This window comes from Daphnia magna, linkage group LG5, assembly GCF_020631705.1.
Source record: "Daphnia magna isolate NIES linkage group LG5, ASM2063170v1.1, whole genome shotgun sequence".
NCBI lineage: Eukaryota > Metazoa > Arthropoda > Branchiopoda > Diplostraca > Daphniidae > Daphnia > Daphnia magna.
Genome location: NC_059186.1, coordinates 4921441 through 4929532, shown reverse-complemented (window position 1 = coordinate 4929532; position 8092 = coordinate 4921441). Strand labels below are relative to the sequence as shown.

The window sequence follows — 8092 nt, the reverse complement described above, 5'->3', positions numbered from 1 at the left end:
CGTTCAAGCACGGGGTCCAGTACTGCCGCATCGGACCCACTAATGGCGTTGATAAGGTTCAGTTTTGCGGAAAATGACGCTGCTCCCTCTGCTAATTCGTCTTTTTTGGATGCGGTGTCTACCGGCGCTCTCGATAATGCATCGGCTTCGATGTTTTCTTTCCCCGGCACCCATCGGGCTTTAAACTGGTAACGCTGCATCTTGAGTCGGAGACGGAGAATGCGCGGGTTGTCGATTTTGTCGAGGCTGTGGTCATTCAGGATCGGCACTAGCGGCTTGTGATCTGTGATGAGTTCGAACGTTGGTAAGCCCTCGATGAATTGACGACACTTCTGCATCGCCCATGCTGCTCCTAAGCACTCCAACTCGATCATCGCGTAGCGCGATTCAGTTTCTGATAAATACCTGGAGCCTGCTTGGACCATTCGCCAGTTCCCCTCGGCGTCTTTTTGCTTCAAGATAAAACCAAGGCCGAAAAGTCGAGATGCGTCGACGTGTAGGGCTGTCGGTCGATTCTGGTCGTAAAAGGCTAGGTCGTGCATTTCAGACAGAGCTTTTCTGGCATTCAGGAACGCGTCTTCATGCGTTGTCGTCCACTCCCACAATGTTCCTTTTTTCAGAAGGGGTGACAGCGGCTTCAGCGACTCGGCGACTTTGGTAGAAAAGTTGCCAACCTGTTGACATAAACCATGGAATGCTCTTACGTCTGTGATGTTTTTTGGCTGCGGGAACTCGCGGATTGCTTTAGTTAGATCCGGATTGGGCTGGAAACCTTGGGGACTCACAATGTAGCCCCCGAATCTCGCTGTTGGTTGGGCAAACACCATTTTTCCAACGTTGATTGCGATGTTGTGGTCGGCCGCTCGTTGAAAAAGATGGCGCACCAGCTCGATGTGCTCCTCGTAGGTCGCAGAAAAAACCATCACGTCTTCGACGATCCGGCGGCAATTTGGGATGTCGTCAAAGACTTCGGAGACGCGACGGCTGTAGTCGTCTCCTGCGTGAGTGATTCCGAACGGAAGGCGCCGATATTGATACCGGCCAAACGGGGTTGAAAATGTTGTCAAGGCTGCCGATTCTTCGTCCAGTTGCACTTGGTGATAACCTTTCAGGGCGTCGATTATTGTGAAAAAATTCATACCTGGTGGAATCGTTCGCACTGCTTGAAAAGGTGTGGCCGTGTCGAATCTCGGCCGGATGATGTTGTGATTTAAGATTGTGAAATCCACACAAACTCTGATGCCGCCATCTTTCTTCGTGGCTAGCACCATCGGATGGACCCAAGCTGTTGGTTCCGTTACTCTTCGGATGATCTCCTGCTTTTCGAGGAGGTCCAGCTCCTGTTTTAGTCTTGGCATGAGAGGGACTGAGACGGGACGAGATCCGCGGATGGCAGCTGGAATCGCGCCTTCCTTGAGCTCGAAATGACATGCCGGGCCAGCCATGGGTCGACAGATTCCGTCAAAGATGTGGGGATGGACGGCCGTTAACCGGTTTAGGTCCTCCTTCTTCCTCTCTTCCGTCGGGTTGATTCCGACTGTAGCCATATGACGTTGAAAAGACTTGGAGCCAGGATCTTTTCGTGGCTCCTCCTGTTTGATCGCATTGATGCTCTCGTGAGGGTAACCAGCTGGTAACATTCCGAGTGCCTTTTGAGTCTTCTTAGATAGCACCGGTTGTTTCAGATCCTGTAGTACGTGAAAAGTGGTTTTGATTGATTTACTCTTTTTACCCGTTGGCCAACGGATTGTTGCTTCGAACGTTCCGATACTGATAATGGGGCTTCCGGTAGCTGTAATGGCGTTGGTGCCCCTGGGCAAAAGATTGGTGTCTCGAATCTCGTCGTGATACATATCGGCCGGAATGGCGTCGATTTGTGCCCCTGTGTCTGGCAAAAATTGAATGATAAGTTCTTTCATACTGCCATTGGGTTGAATTTCTGCTTTAACGAGATCAGATTCTTCTATGCCTGCAACACGAGCTGGAGAATTAGGGTCGAGTGTGATGCATCCGGTTTGAGGCGGTTTTATGCTCTTCTTTGAGCTGCACACTCTTGCAAAATGACCAATTTTCGTGCACTTGCCGCATTCTTTTCCGTTTGCTGGGCATAGTTGACGTGAGTGGCGGGTTTCACTGCCACAGTTCCAGCATCCTTCTGATTGGTTAACATCTTTCGGCTGTTTACCGGACGGTCTGTCCTTCGCCGACTGATTAAATTTAGTGCTGGGCGGTTTTTGCGTTTTACCTTTCTTGTATGACGATTTGGCCATTGCTTGAATTGCTGCCGCGTCGCCAGTCTTCAGATTTGTTGCTTGTTGAGAAGCAGCCTCTGCTACACGTAGGATGTCGATGGCTTGGTCGAGCGTAAGGGTTGCACCTTTCTCGAGGAGTTTCCGTCGGATTTCATCGTCGTAAACTCCATAGACTACTTGACCAAGTATGCGGGTGGGTTGACAATTTGCGCAGCAGTCGGTGGCGAATTCGCACTTGCGAGCTAGATCGCGGAGATCGCAAAGCCAATTGTCGGCAGCCTCGTTCGCTCGTTGTTTGCTTAAAGCAAATTGTTGGCGCCAGACATTTCGATTTCGTCCTGCATTACAGCGTTCGCGCAACTTCTGGATCACGACCTCGTGATCCCCCATCTGTGCATCAGTTAGCCCCATAGACATTACGGCCTGTAGAGTTTCCTTTGAGAGGCAAGAAAGTAAAATGTTAGTTTTGTAGGCTGGGCGCTCATCGTCTTCGAGTACAGAGTCGATGGTTGAAAGCGCAAGAAAAATTTTCCATTGTTGGTGCCAAAGCTCGAACGAATCCTTGTATTCGTCGAGATCAAATCTTGGAGGTGATCCATACGGTTTGAAAGCTTTTGGTGGCATTGCTGGCACGTGTGCAAATTCTTCTTCTTCTTCTTCTGGAGCCACGATGAATAGTCGGGATAAATCAAAAATATCTGCTGGTGATTTGCTGTCTTCGGTTTTTTGTTTCACCATGAATAATTAACTCGTTGATCGTAGACGGCGTTTGGACAAAATTGCTTAGACCACGAGTACAAAGAATGACGGCAACCAGAACAATTTTTGCGAGAAAAAATGGCAGACTAGTCACGTGGGGTCGTATTCTTGCTTCGACCCCTACAAAAAATGGTACACTAGTTTGATAATTAACAATACTTAACACGGTGGTGTAGAATAAGTAACCAACTGCGCCATGTAATGACGTCACTCAGCGAAATAAGCTAGACGTCGGTGATTGATTTAACTGACTGTATTTGAGATGTGTCAAGTAACGGAGGGTCCTAAGTAGCGGGCATGCACTAGGCCTCAGTCGTGTAACCACTGTGTCGATTAGACAAAGGGTACTCTCAAGGGGAGGATGGGAGGCTGTCAAGTAGCCGACGGGCAATACAATGTTGCAATATCGCAAGTCATCACACATAACAAACAAAAAAATGGCATGAACAGCAAAATAAATCATGTCGTAACTGATAAGGCTGTTTGTTTCTAGAAATGATGCTGCAGCAAGACAGTTCCTAAAGCCACAGAAGTAACATTATTTTGAAATTAGAATAAAATATGGTTATCGGTTGTGTTACCTCGTTGAATATAAAGTCGTACTGCTTTTTCATTATTTTCAATTCCCCTTCTAGTTTACGCCACGCATAAGGAGAGATGGAATTCGCAAAGTTTTGAAGTAACGGGTGCTTTGACTTTGTCGAAAATCGAAGTTCCCTAATGTTCTGCTTCATTTCTCGGTCACTTAGTCTAAGCAAAACAATGTTGACTAAAGTCCTTATAACTTCGGGGAGTCTTCTCGTCTTTTGCAGGACATCTTTAATTGTGTGATGAAAGCTGAAAACAGAAACGTATCATTATTATCGATGTCTGGCTGAATTGTAAAAGAAATTTTGCTATGGAATCGCAATGTATACCGTTCCAAGCGGCTGGTAGTGTCATTGCCGAATGTTGGTAAATGTTGACGTCCAAGATAGGACCACTTTTCTGAGATATTAAACCAATTTTCATGGAAATAAGTAGAAATGCTTTTTTCTAAAAAGTAAACATTAACAAAAGTTCATGAACTAATTTTTTTAAATTTTGTACCTAGCTTCATGAGATCTGCAAATGCTGAATCAAATTCAGCCTGCGTGGTGGCGTAAAGGGCGGACCGAAACTTTTCCCTGATGTTTTGATTCTGCTCTTTGGAAAGACCCTTAAAAGTGGCAAGTTTGGCGTCAACCGCTTTTAAAACATGAAAGTGACACAGAATGTGTGTTGATGCGGTAAAAAATTTTGCTAAAGCAGCAATTTCGGCACAATCGTTGTCCGTACCTCTGAAAAAACTTTAAGGCATGCAGAAATTGCTTCCGTCGTTTCTTCTTTGATAAAGAACTTCGCTACAGGCTGCCCATCGCCATTGTTGTCTTCTATCAAAAGATGGTAAAGAGAGAAGCCAGCCTTTGTTATCCTATAAGTACCATCTAACTCTACAACTTTTCCGTATTTTTTGTAAAGTTTTCGTTGCTTCTCCAGCTGAATGAAAATTGCGACCACCTCTCCATCCGCATTGTGCAAAACTTTCACGACATGATTTTCGTCTTCTTGTAGGCTCATTAGGACATCTACAGTATCTCTCCACTCATTTTCCGATTTTCCTAATAATTTAGAAAAGTAAAGAATATGTATACACTGGCAAGTTTTAATATTATTAATTACCTGTCAGGGTTTGTTTTAAATTTATTAAATCCTTGCTGATCAAATGAGTACCAAATTTGGTTTATTTTTATTTAGCTATTGTTTGTGAATGGTTTGTTGTTCATCCCCTTGTAGCAGACGAATTTCTGGCAGCAAACGAAATTCTTCGGTTAAAAGAGACGAGCAACTTACAAACAAAAATAAAATAAAAATAAAGTAGATAGAACTAGAGCTAGAAAAAAATATTGGGAAATGAAAAGATGAATAGGGTACCCACTGCTAGGAAGAAAAGGGGGAAAATCTTAATTATATTTATGAAAACTTATTTTTTAACATGAAGAAGTTGGTTTCTCCATAAGACGCTATTATAGAAAATTCGTTATTATCATATCTTTGTTCAGCGCGGGGAAATTTGCTCACTCCCTTTTCGACAGAGTTAACGTTTCGCTCACTAGATGGCTAGTTCAATAAATTTTGTAAGCAGTTTCTATTATTTTTTAGAATAATTATTTATTTGATTTTTTAATTATCCTTCTCGCTGTAGATTTCTTATAGAGGCAATTCACATCGCGGTTTCGCGTGTCAATTGTTTCGATGTCCGCCATTTTCTCTGGTTGTTTATGTCATGTTTTGCCTTGTTTGTATTGGCTGAAAGTGTTATTTCCCAATACAAAGTGGATTTTATGAATCAGTGTTTAATTTTTTTAAATTTTTTTTTGTGTCAGTTAATTGCTACGTATCTTGGTTAGTATGTGTAGCAATTTCTGTTTCCAGATCACATTTCTTGTATTTTTTAAAAAATCTTTTCTGTAGGGCTGTCATGGGTTTTCAATATTGTTGTGCCCCGGGTTGCAAAAACAAATAATATTAGAGTTTGTAATGCACATTTTGTTCTAGGTAAGTCTCAACAAATTTATTAATAGTGAATGTGTCTATCTAATTCTTCTATTTGAAATCACACAGGAAAACCTTTTTAGTACACTGGAGAAACACACCCAGACTGGGCCCCATCCCTGAATCTTGACAAAGTGTATGTTAACGCTAAGTCAGCCATGGATAGAGAGTCAAGAAGAGTAATTTTAAATGTTCAAGAGGTAATACAAATTATGAAGTATAATTTATTTATACGTTATGACATCAAAAAGTTATATGTTATAGTAATGTTACAAATAAACAAATGAAGAGTAATAACCTTCGCTTTCATCAACAAATTTTTGTTTAAAAGACTGATTGCACAAAATGATCCAATTCCCCCATCGATAAATCTCTTGTAGGTCTCAAGGCCCTTGTAAGCCTTTAAATCTTCATGCGTGTATGGAGACTTGGAACATAGCAGGTAATTTACCAAATCAAGATTGGTTACCAGTGGCATTTTTCCTGCGATGCTAAGTCCATTGCACCAATACTCTTCGTGAATTGTAAAGGGGCAATCACAACCTACTATTAATAGTTTTGCTGCATACTTACGTTTATCTTCTGACAGCCCTACAGAAAAGATTTTTTTTTAAATACAAGAAATGTGATCTGGAAACAGAAATTGTTATACATACTAACTAAGATACGTAGCAATTAACTGACAAAAAAAAAATTGAAAAAAATTAAACACTGATTCACAAAATCCACTTTGTATTGGGAAATAACACTTTCAGCCAATACAGACAACGCAAAACATGACATAAACAACCAGAGAAAATGGCGGACATCGAAACAATTGACACGCGAAACCGCGATGTGAATTGCCTCTATTGTTTATTGGTAATTTATGGAAAAAATATTTTTACTTGACTGTTCATTAAACAGTGCTTGGTTACGCTCATTCTGGACTTGGGTTGTAGCGTCTGTGTTCTGCATCGTTTGAGAAAGCTCGAAAAGAGTATTTCTGTTTCTTGATTCAGTTAATGAATATTTTTACTCAACAAGGTATTATTTTTACTATTTTTCCATGATTCGAGGCCCTTATTTGTTGATTGAGCTTATAACGTTCTTTTAGAAACATTCAACGCCGATTTTGTTATTGTAGTTGAGTCACGATTAAGTCAACCGATGCGTTCTACAATTTTAACGCTAGATGGCTGACAAATATTTATAAACTCTGAGTGGTTTGGTTTGACGTATTACGACTAACATTTACGACGTAATACGAAATATTACGACCTAATATGGCATTAAGTTTACTTTTGGTCTTATTAATTTACATTTTTATGTTTGATTTGTTATCGATAGCAAAGATACCGATACTGACGCATCGTTTGGAACTTCAAAGAGTCATCAGTGTTGACAATAATGGCATGTGCAAGTGCATATGCAAGTGTTTCTTCAAGACATAAATGAAGACGCATTCAGAAAAAATTTGGTCCCGTAGTGCGTTTTACGAGGAAGATGCCGAAAAATATTCCTTTGCTACTGAAAGTGTCACAGGTGCGAGTGAATCAAACAGTGGTCAAAGTAATTGATTCCCTAACAATCTATTTCAAGAGGATTTCAATGCAGAAGTGGTCGACAGTGACATGAATCATAGTAATAGAGAACCTGACAGTGGCAGCGACGAAGAAACTTATGTTGACTATGAAGAAGAAACTGAAACCTTTTATGAAATGGAGGAAGATGAAACATTTTTCGACTGTGAGGAACACAATATCAATAAATGTAAGTTTCGTGAAAGTCTTGCCGCTTGGATCTTGAACTTGAACTTGGAACAATGAAGATGGAAAAAAAGATGGGGAAGAGGAGCTCCGACAAGATGATAGCGACTACTAATTGCTGACTAATTCATCATTTTCTACGTAAAGTGCGATTGTTAATGCACTGATTAAATTACCTATTTTGAGTTTCCTTTTGTACCTGATAAGTTAAACTGTTTTTAGTTTCCTATTGTAATTGATTAATTTGACTGTTTTGAGTTTCGTATTGTACCTGAAGAATAGGTAGAGTCTCTTTATGTTATGAAAAATAGCGGGATTGCTGCAAATTTATCAATATATGCAGCGGAAAAATTGAGAACGAATGATGAGTCTATTCGTATACAGGACGTTTATTACGCATCTTACTTGATCCATTGACATCCCAATTCCGTCCGAATGACGTCCAAGGTCTATCCAATGGGACGAGATAGGTACGAGTATGGGATCTCGGCGAAGCGGACATTACCCATACGTAAAAGACGTCCAAGGAATGTAAACTTGGAAATCTGGTATGTTCTAAGTACATCTCAGACGTCTCAAAATAACGTGTTTGGGACGTCTCTGGGACGGGACTGTGTTATCTGGGAAGAAGGGTTTGGACTATCCCTAAGTCAAGTTTTTGAGGGATTCCAGCAATTTTACAAATCTCTTATCAATGTTACTATCTCTGATGAAAACATTTACTTTCTGTCACTCCAATCCAGTACGGACCATGCCAAA

The 8092-nt window shown here is 41.2% G+C and overlaps 2 long non-coding RNA genes across 2 annotated transcripts; one reads left to right on the top strand and one right to left on the bottom strand.

Moving 5' to 3' along the window:
• The first annotated feature begins 3431 nt into the window (after positions 1–3431).
• On the top strand, positions 3432–4688 carry LOC116922373. Its single transcript, XR_004393963.2, has 3 exons — positions 3432–3543; positions 3647–4436; positions 4512–4688. It is a non-coding gene; the product is annotated as an uncharacterized LOC116922373 (long non-coding RNA).
• A 1101-nt stretch (positions 4689–5789) lies between these two features.
• Positions 5790–6301, bottom strand: LOC123472172. The gene is made up of 2 exons (XR_006646448.1): positions 6242–6301; positions 5790–6176 (listed from the first exon to the last, which is right to left on the bottom strand). It is a non-coding gene; the product is annotated as an uncharacterized LOC123472172 (long non-coding RNA).
• Between the last annotated feature and the right edge of the window lie 1791 nt (positions 6302–8092).